The 15,832-nt window shown below is 38.3% G+C and overlaps 1 long non-coding RNA gene across 1 annotated transcript in view; it reads left to right on the forward strand.

Annotated features, from left to right (window-relative positions):
* The window catches only part of LOC118766899, a 17,250-nt gene extending 12,435 nt beyond the window's left edge, over nucleotides 1–4,815 (forward strand). Inside the window, exon 4 of the long non-coding RNA XR_005002808.1 lies at nucleotides 4,692–4,815. This is a non-coding gene — a long non-coding RNA (uncharacterized LOC118766899). The remainder of the gene's footprint in view (nucleotides 1–4,691) is intronic.
* Nucleotides 4,816–15,832: the final 11,017 nt, after the last annotated feature.

The raw sequence follows: 15,832 nt of genomic DNA on the forward strand, positions 1-15,832 counted from the left end.
GGGAAGCAAGCTTGTTACCACACAATCACACATCCATTTGTCCATAGTTCTAAAGATTTCTGTTCTTTTAGTGTTGAAGTTTCAAGCAATTGCCATTTGGATTTCATTTCATTCTCTAACTTTGTGAGAAATTCCAATTTGCAGTAGGCTAAGTATTTATTTCGTCCATGGTACCTTAACGTATGTTTGTATGTTTGTATGTGTGTGTGTATGTGTGTGTGCGTGCGCGACGTCTATATACGTATATGCGTATATGAGTGTATACGTGTGCCTGTATGCATGCATATATGCGTGTGTAAATGTGTACGTCTATGCATGTGTGTGTATGTGTGTGTACATATATATATATATATATGTGTGTGTGTGTGTGTGTGTGTGTGTGTGCGTGCATGTGTGTTTGTGTATGTGTGATATGTGTGTATATATAAGAATATATACATGTGTATATTTATATATGTGTGTATGTGTGTGTGTATGTATGTATAGCGTGAGTGACATGGAGAAATGTATAACTCACTTAAATACGGTCAATTATACTCTATAAAATGTCCTCTGTGTAAATGTGATCGTGTAATGGATGCATTCCCAGTCTCATCCAGCTGAAAGCCCATAGTTAACAACAGCAAGGACACCACCGTAACGTGTAGTTTCTGTCTGTGGTAAGGGTTGTGTGTTTCTGTGCAAGTAGAATGAGTACCGTGCCGATCTTGTGTCAGCCACATGGACATGTAACGGAAGAAGAAGAAGAAGAAGAAGAAGAAGAAAAGAGGAAGAAGTAGAGGGGAAGGGAGGATGAGGGGAGGGGAAGAGAAGGGCATTGGGAGGGGGAGGAGGGGAGGAGGAGAAGGGGAGTGGAGAAGGGGAGTGGAGAAGGGGGTGGAGGGGTGGAGGGGTGGAGGGGTGGGGTGGAGGGGTGGAGGAGAGTGGCGGCAAGAAGAAGTGGCGGAGAAGAAGGGAGAGTAAAGGGAAGAGGAGAAAGGAGGTGGAAAAGGAGAAGGAGAAGGAGGGCCGGAGGGGGGCCACAGGGGGGCCCGGAGGAGGGGCAGAGGAGGAAAACGAGGAAGAGACGGAGGAGGTAGTGAAGGAGGATGAAGAGTAGGTAGAGAAGGGAAAAGGAGGAGGGGAAGTGACTTGGTATAATGGCTCAAGTATTCAATTGCGGTTCAATAATGAAGGTGAGAGTGGTAAGGAGGCGGGGTGGGGGTCATGTTCGCCTTCGTGGCGATGAGATTGGAAAAATTTCAGCCGTTGAATTTTTTGAAGTTATAATGTTACGGTATCTAGGTGATGGTACTTGGAGATGGTGGTGGTGGTATGGTGATGGCGGTGGTGGTGATTTGCTCGGACGTAATGGTGAATAGGTGATGTCACGGTATTTTCTAGCAGTGATGATGATAGTAACGGCATTTTTGAGATTATAGTGAATAGATGAATGTTGTTTTTTTGTTTTTTTCTGGTGGGTGTATTGGCCGTCATGGTGTGGGCGAATTTGTTATGGTGACGTTGGCCGTCGTAGAGGTAGTAATGGCGACAAAGGCTTTGATAGTGGTTATTAAGGGCATGGAATGCATTGTTGCTGTCGTTGTTTCAATTACTAGTAGTAATAATAAAGTGGATGGTGGCTTTAATGGTTCTGATATTCAAAGTGTTGATTTTGCATTCCGGATCTTGACAACTAGTCTGATTTTATGTCATACATATGTGTGCATGTATGAGTGTGTGTGTGTCTGTGTGTTTGTGTGTGTTAAACTGTATTTGCATTCCAACACAGCTCTATCATAAACTCAAACCGCAACACGCCCCCCACCCCACCCCCGCTATTCTTAGATATAGAGGTGTGACCCCTTTCTGTCATGAATGACCATGAGATTGCACCTAGAAAGTTACCCTCAGAGACACAAGTTTGGGCAAGGTTGTTCATGGAAGACTAGCAGTCGCCCACGCATAACAACTTCCCCTCTCCACGCCACCGATGTTATCTAAAGGAAAGGCAAAGGCCGATACAGCTTGGCACCACTGACGTCGCAGCTCATTTATTAACGTGCAAGTGGTTGAGCACTCCACAGACAAGTGTACCCTTAACGTAGTTCTCGGGGAGATTCAGCGTGACAAGGCTGGCCCTTTGAAATACAGGTACAACAGAAACAGGAAGAAATAGTGAGAGAAATTGTGGTGAAAGAGTACAGCAGGGTTCACCACCACTTTCTGCTGGAGCCTCGTGGAGCTTTAGGTGTTTTCACTCAATAAAAACCCACAATACCCGGTCTGGGAATCGAAACCGCGATCCTACGACCGCGAGTCCGCTGCCCCAACCACTGGGCCATTGCGCCTCCACAGATATAGAGTAGTAACTAGTAATAACACATAACATAGCGGTTTACAAACAGACAAATTATTACATCTGCATGATCATAATGTATGTCCTTATACATACAAAATATCTTTAGTGAAATCCCTTCATAGACGAGATTTAAAGTTTTCATTCAATAGACGAGGGCGTGATGTGAGGTACGACGTTTGACCCCAAACCACATTGGCCTGGATTCAGTCCTATGGTGTGACAAGTGTCTTGTACTGCAGTACTACAGGCTTGTGAATGGAACTGAAAGATTGATGGAACTGAAGATTCCAGGTTGATGGAACTGAAAGAAACCCGCCGTATATGTGTGTGCTTCTATTGCGTGTCTTTGTGTTTCTGCCCGCCCCACCTCTCCACTGCTAGACAACTGGTTTTAGTTTCAGTCCCTTTAACTTAGCATTTCAACAAAAGGAACCGACAAAATGGGTACCAGGATTAAAAAGAAAAAAAACAAGTTCTGGAGTTACTTTATAAAACCTTCAATGCGGTACTCCAGCATGGCCGCATTCCAAACTTTAAAACAACTAAAAGATAAAAAATAAATTGAATAAGGAAATTTCACACGTAAAACAAATACAACAGTGGATGCCCAATGTATGTATAGAATAGAACAAAGAGAAACGTAAAACATATTGACACCACAGATACTGCAGTTTACGCTTCATACTGAAAGTAAAACCGAACATGTGTCGGCTGTGGTGAAAATTATCAATGACGTGGTACATGTCAAGTTCTGAACCTGCATTGGGCGGGAAGTCATCTGCCAACAGGAAGTACCTTGTGACAATTGATTTTACTCTCGAATTGGCATGGAATCTCTTGAGACTGAAAAACTTTGCAACCAGGACGAAACCGGTTGCAATCTATTCAAATATCTCTTTTGGGTACCAAACTAATTCTGGTGATATATGAATAGTGTGTGTACGTGTGTGTGTATCTGTGTGTGTGGGTGGGTGTGGGTGTAGGTGTGGTGTGTGCGTGCGTGTTTGTGCGTGTGTTTGTGTGAACGCGAGCTTAGAAATATATACCGAGGCATACTAATACATACATACACACACACACTCACGCAACGAGTCATACAGATATAGGCTCCGTGTGAGTGATTTCCAGACAGAATCAGAATCGGAATATGAAGCCAAAGATGCCGAACGTACAACATAAAAGATTCAATATTTCTAAAATCAATAATTCCATATACAGAATTACACCTTGGCATACACCTTACATTCAAAATATGTGACACAATTTTCCTTGTTGCCATGCTTTCTTTGCTCAGATCACACTGTTCTCTTCTTTTATCAGAAATGAATATCTTGCAGCATATTATTGTCTTCATTTATGGTCTGAGTTCACAACATCTAATCATGTTCTTTGTCCGCTTTCATCTTTCTTACTTTATTTTATTTTATTTCATTTTATTTTATTTTTTTCTCTTGCAGATGAAAATGAAATAAGCTACAAGTCAGCAAAGTCATGGCAGTGTGATTAAGACATTTATTTGGCAACCAAGTTATTGTACTACCAACCAGTACATCCTGTTATTGAAGAAATTTGTTTCCCGACCACAAGGTTCAGAGTTCTGTTATACTGCGTGGCACCTTGGACAAGTGTTTTCTATTATAGACTTGGGCTGACCAAAGACTTGATTTAGTAGAAAGAAGCCCGTCTCTATATATAAAACTGAAATGCGTTTTTACCGCTTGGATCGCTTCAATGTCACTACGTCCCGTCCGATTCGCTCCAAAATTTACAGGGACATGTAGAATGAGGTGACGATGTCCGTGGGCTACCTTAGAAATCCCTATCTTAAAAGGTGTGGTTGCTAGAGGCCATCTTCCTCACTCACGCTATTTCCTACATTCTCCCCTAACTCCCTTTCATATATATAACTTTGACAATTCACTCCCGTTATTTAACGTATGTGTCTTCCTCAACTCACTCTCGCTATTTCCTCTCTTCCAAGAACATTTTCCCTCACTCTATCTCTTAGCTTCCCATAACTTTCACTTATGTATCTGTCTGCATTCATACAGAGAAACAAATATTCCATCGCCATCGCCACCGCATTCTATTGTCTACCTGTCAACGCGCCCATCGACCAAATACAAACAGAACACACCAACGAGCGTTTATATATATGTGTGTGTGTTCTATATATAAATATGTATACATAATGTATATATACAAAGTGTATATAACTGTATTTATGTATATTAAACTTTTTCATACTTTTTGATAGTTACGTAAAGGGAACTGGTTGCTTCTTTACACTTTTGGGGTGCAACTTAGGTGCGAGACAGATAATTTTCTCTGTTAATTACGTAACCAACAGGGGTTTAACAGGGGGAAATTATGCCTAAACATGAGCGCAGCGCATGTGAACATCCGACGTGCTTTGAGTCGGGAGAAGAATTGAGCTGACGCAGACGTGTTGCAAAACAAGGGATTACACGTGCAGAACAGAGGTGCATGAGTGCAATAGGGCTTGCTAGGCTGAAATATAGTGTACAGTATTGAATATGCCAGTGATTAATGCAGTAAGGTTGAGGCTGCCAGCCAGTGCTTGAGCTATTATATGCCTCGGTCGTGCAGGAACAAAAGTGTGGCATGCTGGCGCGTTGTAAGGGACAACAACTTTCTCTATGTATGCGTGACCGACCAGGGTCTTACAGAGATGAGTTGTGTTTACAAGGGCACATTGAGCATGGAAAACAAGCGAGAAAGGCATGTGTGGCGTATGAATGTGACAGATATAGCATTTGTGTGTGTATTAACTATGTGTGTTCGTGTGTGCGACAGAAGTACAAACAAGGTGTATGCGGGCAAAACAAAATACAGCGCATAGGAAAAGTCTCTCAGGGTATTTCAGACAAGATGGAGTTAATTTACCAGTTCGTAGTAAAGTACATAATAGCAGTTCGTTCTGTAACAGGATGTTCGGATCACAAGTGCAGATGCCGGTTGAACACATGTCGTGTAGCGGTTGTGGCTTCAATGCTGTGCCAGGTTACATTAGTACAGAAGATCTCGCAGGTAGTGCTGTGCTGTTAACCTCGGTGAAAATCATAACAGCGTGAAAGCTAAACCTGAATGAGTGCTATGTACATATTAGTGTTGCTGGAGATGAAGGCGACGGAGATGGAGACGACGTGAAGGTGAAGGACGACGATGGTGATGGCGACGGCAGAGAAAGGCGACGTTGAGATGAAGGAGTCGGTGGCGTTGCTGGTGTATGTTAGTGTCATCATTGGCTGGAGCAGGAACATGACTGGCTGGTCTGGTCGTCTGTCGCTGGAACTGGAACATGGTTGAGTAAGCTCTGTGTGGATGAAGACTGCGGCGGATTGATTGGTTCAGACTAGGTAGAAACTAGATTTTAGCTAAGTGTTCAATGGTCTATGACCAGAACTCAGGAAACTTGGTTGAGTGTTCTATGGTCTATGACCAGAACTCGGGAAACTTGGTTGAGTGTTCTATGGTCTATGACCAGAACTCGGGAAACTTGGTTGAGTGTTCTATGGTCTATGACCAGAACTCGGGAAACTTGCTTGAGTCTTCATCTTATAAAATGTGGCACCAGTAGACCCAAATGAAATCGGGTTATATTAACCAAAATGTGAAAAGGGGTCTAAATGGGGCTGGAAGGGGATTAAAATTTAAAGGAGCGGGTGTTTAGCAATTCTCTGTTACATCAAGCTAAAAAATTAGCGCCAGCCTTTTAATCGTCAATGTGTTGCCGTCCATGATGAAGAAGTTTTGAATGCTTGCCATCGTGAGTCTACTGTTGTGAGAAAGAATCAATTCAAAACTTGGTTTTTAGGGATTTTCTTTTACATCAAGTTCAAAATTTTACGCCAGCCGTTGAACTGTCAATACGTTGCTGTCCGTCGTTAAGAAATGCCAGCCATGGTGACTCTACTATCCTCAAATTCTATCCCTTCAAACTTTGGTTTCCAATATTTTATTATTTTTATTCAGCTCGCAAGTTCGTATGTCCCTTTTAAATGTTAGTGTTTTGCAGTCTGCCTTGAAGCAGACCTTTCTGTTGTTACTGCCTGACATTTATGATTGATCTTTCTAAATATTTTATTTCTCAACTTACTCAAGATCTTTTGTTGTTTATAAATGGGAGAGAGATAGATAAAGATAGAGAGTAAGAGAAAGCGAGGGAGAGTCCGAGAGAAAGGAAGAGTAAGAGAGTGGGAAAGTGAGAGAGAAAGGAGAGAGAAACAAAGACGGAGAATCATCATCATGATCATCATCATCGTTTAACGTCCGTTGGACAGTTTGACAGGGGTCTGGGAAGCCAGGAGGCTGCACCAGGCTCCAGTCTGATCTGGCAGTGTTTCTACAGGTGGATGCCCTTCCTAACGCCAACCATTCTGTGAGCGTAGTGGGTGCTTTTTTCGTGTCGCCGGCACAGGTGCCAGGGGGGCTGGCAGCGTCCGCTATCGGTTGGTGCTTTTTACGTGCCACCAGCACAGAAGCCAGTCAAGGCGGCGCTGCAATCCGCCACGTTCGGATGGTGCTTTTTACGTGCTGAAAGGAAGCAACAGAAAGTAACAACCACACTCTTACCCGCGCGTAAAGCGGGTCACCTTCAGCTAGTATATATATACCAGCGACAACTACGAGTTTCCCCTTGTTATTTACATCCATTTTCTTCTACTATATATATATACATAATATATATATACATATATACATATATATATATATATACATATACATACATACATATATATATATATATATATAATATATATATATATATATATATATATATATATATATATATATATATATATATATATATATATATTATATATATATATATAACGGAAAGGTGTACGAAAATAAACAAAGATACACAGAAAAAAAAACAAGAGAGAAAAAAATGCGTGTAGGAGCTAACGATCTATCATATATGTATATGTATTTCTATGTATGTATGTATGTATGTATTTATGTATGTATGTATGTATGTATCTACATACATAGACACATACATGCATACATATCTATATCAATATATACGACGTTCTTCTTTCCGTCATCTAAATCCACTCACAAGGCTCTGCTCGGCCCGAGGCTATAGTAGGAGACACTTGCCTAAACCCATAACCATGTGATTAGGAAGCAAGCTTCTGACCCCACAGTTACGTCTGCGCCTGTATATATATATATATATATATATAGATTATATATAAAAGATTTATGTTTAGACATATTTCTACGTCTAAAGGCAAATTTACTTTAGTCTCGTTGAAGAAAACGTATCTCTTATGGTAAAAATGTGGAAAAACAATTATATCTGTACAGATTCCCGGATGCGTTTCTTACTCTTTAGTCTTTATCGAATGGCAACTCTGCACTGAATAAATTAGAGCCGTATTATTATTTGATTGACCGCGACGCATCCACATCCAGTAGTCTATATATTATATATATATATATATATATATATATATATATACTAAGCAATAAAGGGGTTTAGCAACGAGTTGCCTTACCACATACCGAATTTAGAAATAGCAGTCAAAGGGTTTAGCTATTTCTTCTACTAAAAAGGGAGATCTCAGTATGGAAAAAAGTCAAAATAGAAAATGCTAAAATTATTTTATAAAAAACATTTCAGTACCGGTTTTAGTCATTGTGACTTTTTCAACTGATTTTCAATTAAACAATTAAATGTAGAAAAATCAAGAGAAAAGTTTTTTTAAAAGAATATTTGTATAATGTTCAAATACAGGTGGCATTTTCCTTGTTTCTGCCTGCCTCTGTCTCTCTTGTTTACTCTTCTGGGTTCGAGGTCGTTGTGAATTCTTGGTAGGGAAGAAGAACATTAGAAGAATAAAAAGAAGAAGGATGAGGATAACACCTACGCAAATTTCATAAACAACACATTCAAAAGAAATATTTTTATGAACTGAACAACTGTGGGTCAGCGCAGCTGACAATTCAACATACTACTCTCATGGCACTCCCATATTCTTCTTCTTCTTCTTCTTCTTCTTCTTCTTCTTCTTCTTCTTCTTCTTCTTCTTCTTTTCTTCTTCTTCTTCTTCCTCTTCTTTTTCTTCTTCTTCTTCTCTTCTTCTTCTTCCTTACCAAGAATTCAAAACGACCTGGAACCCACAAGAGTAAACAAGAGAGACAGAGATAGGTAGAAACAAGTAAAAATGCTCTTGTATTTGAAAACTACAAATATTCTTTTAAAAACTTTTCATTTTCATTTTTCTAAATTTAAGTTTTTAATTGAAAACAGTTTGAAAATGTCACAAGGATCGACTGAAACCGGTACTAGAAATGTTTTTATAAAACACTTAGCATTTTCTATCTGACTTTTTTCCAATATATCAACTCGTGTCGGGTTCTTTTCATCTTCACTCTTCTCGCTCTCTCTCTCGCTCTCTCTCTCGAGATCTCTAATATATATAGATGATATATATATATTATATAATATAGATATACGATATAGAATAGACACATATATATATATATATATATATACATATACGATAATATATGAGTATAGATATTATATATATATATATATATAGAGATAAATAAGAACATATAGAAAGATACCTATAATATACAAAATATAAAGAAAATCTAATGTATTATATATACATGTATAGATGTATATGTGTGTATATATGGTTTATGTATATCTACATATATTATATATAGATATATTAATATATATATATATAGATATATATATATATATATATATATATATATGGTGTGTGTTTGGTATGTGTGTGTGTATATATAGCGTGAAACATAAGAGAAATAAAAACTATTAAAACTGAAACTATTGTAAGTGAAAGCATATGATAGTGAAATTATTATATCACGTTACAACAGGGATGTTGTTTCATTTTTCACATACAATACCGAAACATTGTAAGAGATTGCTCCGGGCTCGCATTAGGCAAGAAGTTGAAAACGTTTTGGGGTCATGGACATGTGTAAGGCACGTGTAAAATTTGAATTAATACGGTTGGGTAGTTCTCGAGTTTTAGTGAAGCACACATACACACAGACAGCAGACAGACAGACAGACATTCTCAGTTTTATATGTATAGATGCCAATTAAAGTGAATACAGAAATTGATACAGTTGCATATTCATATTTCTGTTTATTTTTTGTTTTTTACATTTAATTATACAACATAATTGGTTTAGATATGACCAATTATGAAACAATTTTACTCTGTAATTAACCGTAAAAATAAAAATAAAAATAATGCAGATACACCAGCCTCTGTATTCATTGGAATTATCTTGGATTTACCCTCCCTAAAATATTCATAATCCAGTGAATCGAAGCCAGGATTTACCCATCTGATAAAGTACATCGGGATAGCTCACCCTAAGTAAGCCTAGGTGCTCATAATTACTGGTTGCGGTTAACCTGAACTCGGATTATAGTACGTACCCGGATTATAGTACGTGCCGGTACGTACCCGTCTGGATAATTTATCCCTATATAGGCGCAGGAGTGGCTGTGTGGTAAGTAACTTGCTTACCAGCCACATGGCTTCGGGCTCATTCCCACTGCGTGGCACCTTGGACAAGTGTCTTCCTCTATAACCTCGGGACGACCAAAGCCTTGTGAAAGAAGCCCGTCGTATATATTTATATATAGATGTATGTTTGTGTATATGTTTGTGTGTCTGTGTTTTCCCATCTCCCCCCAAATCGCTTGACAACCGATGGGTGTGTGTTTACGTCCCCGTAAATTAGCGGTTCTGCAAAAAAGACCGATAGAATAAGTCCTGGGGTCAATTTACTCGAGTAAAGGCGGTGCTCCAGCATGGCCGCAGTCAAATGACTGAAACAAGTAAAAGAGTGAAAGAGAGATATATTCATCGTGTGTGTGTGTGTGTGTGTCTGTGTGTGTGTTTGTGTGCGTGTATGCTCGAGTGTGCACGCGCATGCGTGTGTGTGTTTGTGTGCGTGTATGCTCGAGTGTGCACGCGCATGCGTGTGTGTGTCTTTGTGTCTGTGTTCGTCCCCAACATTTCTTGGCATTCAAAGTTAATGTGTTTACATCCCAGTAACTTTGCTGTTCAGCCAAAGAAACGAACAACATATGAATCAGGCTTTAAAAAAATGAGTACCCGAATCGGTTCGTTCGATGAATATTCTTCAATGCGGCTCTCTAGCAGAGTCGCTGTCTAATGAGTGAAACAAGTAACGCAAAATATATATATATATATATATATATATATATATATATATATATAATATATATATATATTGTGTGTGTGTGTGTGTGTTTGTGGTATGTGTGTGTGTGTGTGTGTGTGTGTGTGTGTATGTATGTATGTATGTATGTTGTATGTATGTATGTATGTATGTATGTATTGCTGTAATGATATATTGCTTTATGTCATGTTTCATTGCTTCATGAAATTGCTTACTTTGTCCCAGACATGTCAAATGGAACGGATCCATAGGTGTAGATGTGTGTATACCCATAAATGCGTACAAGTATGTGTGATGTTATGTGCATATATATGTGTGTATATAGACATCTGTGAATATTTTCATTTGGGTAAATATTACATGTGTTTTGTATGTCTTGCTATTTACATACGCTAATGTGCGTAGAGGCATAAGCGCAAGGACGAAAAATAGTGCAGCAGAGTGTGTTTGTAACTATACTTAAGCGTATGTTGTGATATATATGTGTGTGAGTGTGTGTGTGTGCGTATGTGTGTGCGTGAGTGTATGTATGTATGTGTATATATGAATACATATAGTGATATATATGGTGGAGTGGGTGGAAGTGTGTGTTTATGCACGTGTATACGTATGCATGTAAGTATATGTATGTGTGTGTATGTATATATTTTGATAGATCGCTAGCCACGACACGTTCATTATTTTCTCTCCTTGTTTCTTTCTGTGTTCCTTTCTGTGGAAGAGCGTAGGCTCGAAACGTTAAAGACTTTCTCACTTCCTGAGCGTTATACTAGTACATCTGTTTGTTGTCTACACAGCTGTCTTCGTCTTTTGTTTTTTTTTTGTGAATTCTCCACCTATATGTATGTATGTATGTATGTATGTATGTATGTATGTATATACATATGGAGATATACATTGTGGAGCGGCGAAAGTGTGTGTTTATGTACGTGTATACGTATGTATATAACTATACATAAGTGTGTGTATGTAAATATAAGTATATGTATGTATATATGTTTGTGAGCGTGTATGTGTGTTTATATGCGTGTGATGATGTATGTATGTATATATGTGTATATGCACATGTATATAAGAGTATCTTGTCATATATGTGAGTACAATAGCCACTAAAAGATTTACGACCAACAAAAGCCCCTGACCGAGTTAGCCGGAATCACTGGTCCCTTGAATCACACCGTGATACTAGAATGGTAGGACATTTATCAAAGATTCTAATGACATCTATTTAACTCTCGTATGGGAGCGTGTGTGTGTACACAGGGCAGCAAGTGTACTTACTAACGCAAATAATGTTTTAATTTATTGTATGTTTTATTTCTATTTTTATTTTTCGTTTCTTTTTTTCTTAATTTTTTCCCTGGTTTGTCAATAAAGCTGCAACGGAAACCGTCCTTCACCATTCTTCTCTAACGGCTTAAACATACTGTTACTAACAACATGCTATATTAAAATCGAGTGAAACAGAATTTATACAACGAGATATCCCTTATAACGTAACCTGAGAGATGCGTCTGCACAGACGTATGTACCACAACAAGTCGTACAGTGTTCCACTCGCTAGGGGTAGATGCAAGAGGTGTGTGAAGGCGCATGGCTCATTGGTTAGAGCATCCATCTCACAGTCATCAGGTAAGGATTTCGATTCTCACAACGGGCTGTGTGTTGTGTTCTTGAGCAAGACACTTTATTTCACGTTGCTCCAGTTCACTCACCTGTAGGAAATGAGTTGCGACGTCACAGGTGCCAAGCTGTATCGGCCTTTGCCTTTCCCTCGGATAATAATGGTGGCGGGGAGAGGGGAGGCTGGTATGCATGGGCAACTGCTGGTCTTGCATAATCAACCTTGCCTAGGAGGGAAACTTTCTAGGTACAATCCCATGGTCATTCATGACCGAAGGGGGTCTTTACCTTTTATCTTTTACATATATATATATATACATATGTGTGTGTGTCTGTGTGTGTGTGTGTGTGTGTGTGTGTAAAAGATAAAAGGTGTATATATATATATATATATATATATATAACAATAATAAATCTCTGAGCGAGATATAAACAGTAACTGCTCTATAACATAAGGGGGATCAGCCATCTGAATGTGGCTAGGGACAGGGCGGGGTGGTGGGGGTGTTACTGATGCATTTAGCCCCAGGCGATCATCAACGTCACCAGAAGGGCTGACACCATCTCGGTGTCCTTGCCAGCCTGCAAAGGGAGATCAGCCTCCCCGAAGATACGGATACTACATACGGACCGGTTTCGAGGTATTTGCCTCTTATCAACGCATGGTAAGCACCGTTCTTCGTTGAGGGACTTCCTCTACAGGCTGGATATATATGGATTTTCACAGTAACCACAGTCACTGATGTAGAAAAACCGTTCGACAACAATAATAAATCTCTGAGCGAGATATAAACAGTAACTGCTCTATAACATAAGGAGGATCAGTCATCTAAATGTGGCTAGGGACAGGGCGGGGTGGTGGGGGTGTTACTGATGCATTTAACCCCAGGCGATCATCAACATCACCAGAAGGGCTGACACCATCTCGGTGTCCTTGCCAGCCTGCAAAGGGAGATCAGCCTCCCCGAAGATACGGATACTACATACGGACCGGTTTCGAGGTATTTGCCTCTTATCAACGCATGGTAAGCACCGTTCTTCGTTGTAAGCCATTAAAGAAACACACAAAAGCCGTTCGATTCATTTCAACATTTAAGTTTAATTTGTCAAAATATTTTCGTCGCTTTAAGACTGCGACCTGTTCACTGACAAAAATCCGTGCTGCAGCAGTGAACAGGTCGCGGTCTTAAAGCGACGAAAATATTTTGACAAATTAAACTTAAATGTTGAAGTGAATCGAACGGCTTTTGTGTGTTTCTTAAATGGCTTACAAACACCTTCCACGCTGCAATTGTTTTCGTTTCAGCACACGATCTCAGATCAAATCACTTGCTATGCAAGTACATCTCCGTAATATATATATATATATACTATATAATCTAATCCCACCAAAGAGGACCAATTTCTGCGATGAGGAGACGAAATAGGACCAACAATTGTAAACTGACGAATTCGGAATTCAACTTAAGAAGACACTGAAAATACGACTGAAGTGGTCGAGGTGCTATGGTTTTCACAATGTTTCCTGTATAATGCAACACTTTAATGAATGATCCATAACAGACATTGGCAACATTTTCTCAAAAAGCGGGCCGCAAGAGACCTGACTCATTACCAAGATGGCCGTACCACTAAAAAAATTCAAGTTTATTTTTCGTTAGATGCGCCATTAGGTGTGCCGATGAGGTCGTCTTTACCTTTCATAATTTTGGGGTTTATAATGTAAGTACCAGTTGCTCACTGGAGTCAATGTGGTCGACTAGCTGCGTACCCCCAAAATCTCAGCACTCGTGCCTATAGTTAAAAGAATAAAATATTATTGGCTGTAGTATTTGTAGTGTCATTGAAGTTTCATTTTTCCTTTTTTTTCTTTTGTTAATGCATGGAGAATTTCGAATCTTACATCAAAAAAGAATTAACATTAACTTGGAACCCATGATGCATGAAAACATGAACAAATGTCATGTGTCAATTACCAAACTAAATTTACAGATCCTAATATTGGTTAATGATGAGGCGTCTGTGTCACTATCTTCATACACAATCTGTCGATATCTTGCATACTGCCTGTTTCACATTCCAGATGTGCCAATTGCAAATGCAATTATATTTTTTTCCCTTCAATAATTTTTCCCTGCTTTTTTTCTCTTTTTCTTATTTTATAGCGAAATCTATGTACTTCCCGAGTTTTGCAGCCCGGATCTGCCACAATATTATAAACATTATCTATATCAATATCGATTATTAGTACACTTTTGTCAATTTAATCATGTCAAATAACATCAGGATTATTTTTGCTCTCTGTTGGTATCTCTGTATAGTAAGATTCATAATGCTTCGACATTGCGATTTGCTAAGGAAAATGAACGTTACCATGAACACCACAGAGCCTATAACTCTAAAGTGCTAAAACTGACCGTCCAAGAATACACAGAATATATTCGTGATATTATTAAGTATATTGCAGTAGTTCATGGTGTTAGCATTGGATGCATTGATAAAATGCTTGTTAAGCATCGATAGAATATGTGTATTTCTCTAGAAAGACCACACGATGCATTTAATAGATTGCATCAATATTAATCTTTTAATGGTTTCAGTTGTTGACCCGCGGAAATGCTGGCGCACGGCTTTCAAATGATATTGTCGATTATATCAAACCTAGAATCACTGGTGGTATTTCATCGACCACGAAAGATATTGAATGCAAAGTAACAAAAAACTATGAGAGGAGGTAATACGACCAGACATAATTACAGCAGGCTATTTCTGTTTCGTGGTATACATACATACATACATACATATATACATGCATACATATATATACATATATATATATATATACATATATATATATATGAAAATATATATATGTATGTGTATATGTATGTATGTATATATATATATATATATATATATGTATATATATATATATATATATAATACATAATATATATATTATATACATATATATATATATACATACATATATATATACATATATATATATCTACATACATACAGACATATATATATATATATATATATATATATAATATATATATATATATATATATATATATATATATATATATATATATACAGAGAGGATAGTGGATGTAATATTATCGATAATGGCATGAAATTACGTTTGACGCTCTGGCTGATAACTGATGAGGAATTTGTGACCAGCGTTTGTTCTCCGTCGGTCTGTGCGTCTGTGCATTCAGTGCATTTATAATGTTTTCTGTCCGTTTGTTTATTACTATACATTTTGACTTCTGAAAATATGTATGTATGTATGTATGTATGTATGTATGTATGTATGTATGCATGTATGTATGTATGTATGCATGTATGCATGTATGTATGTATGCATGTATGTATGTATGTACGTATGTATGCATGTACGTATGTATGTATGTGTATGTATGTATGTATGCATGTATGTATGTATGCATGCATGTTTGTATCTATATATGTATGTACATACACATAGATAAGGGAATGCATAGTGTTCAGTGGTTGGAGGTATTTGGTTAGCGATCGTAAGGTCGTGGGTTCGATATACGAAGCTGTGTTGTGTCCTTCAGCAAGTCACTTTACTGCACTTTCTTTATTCCAGTT

This window comes from Octopus sinensis, linkage group LG18 (assembly GCF_006345805.1).
Source record: "Octopus sinensis linkage group LG18, ASM634580v1, whole genome shotgun sequence".
In the NCBI taxonomy this organism is placed as follows: domain Eukaryota; kingdom Metazoa; phylum Mollusca; class Cephalopoda; order Octopoda; family Octopodidae; genus Octopus; species Octopus sinensis.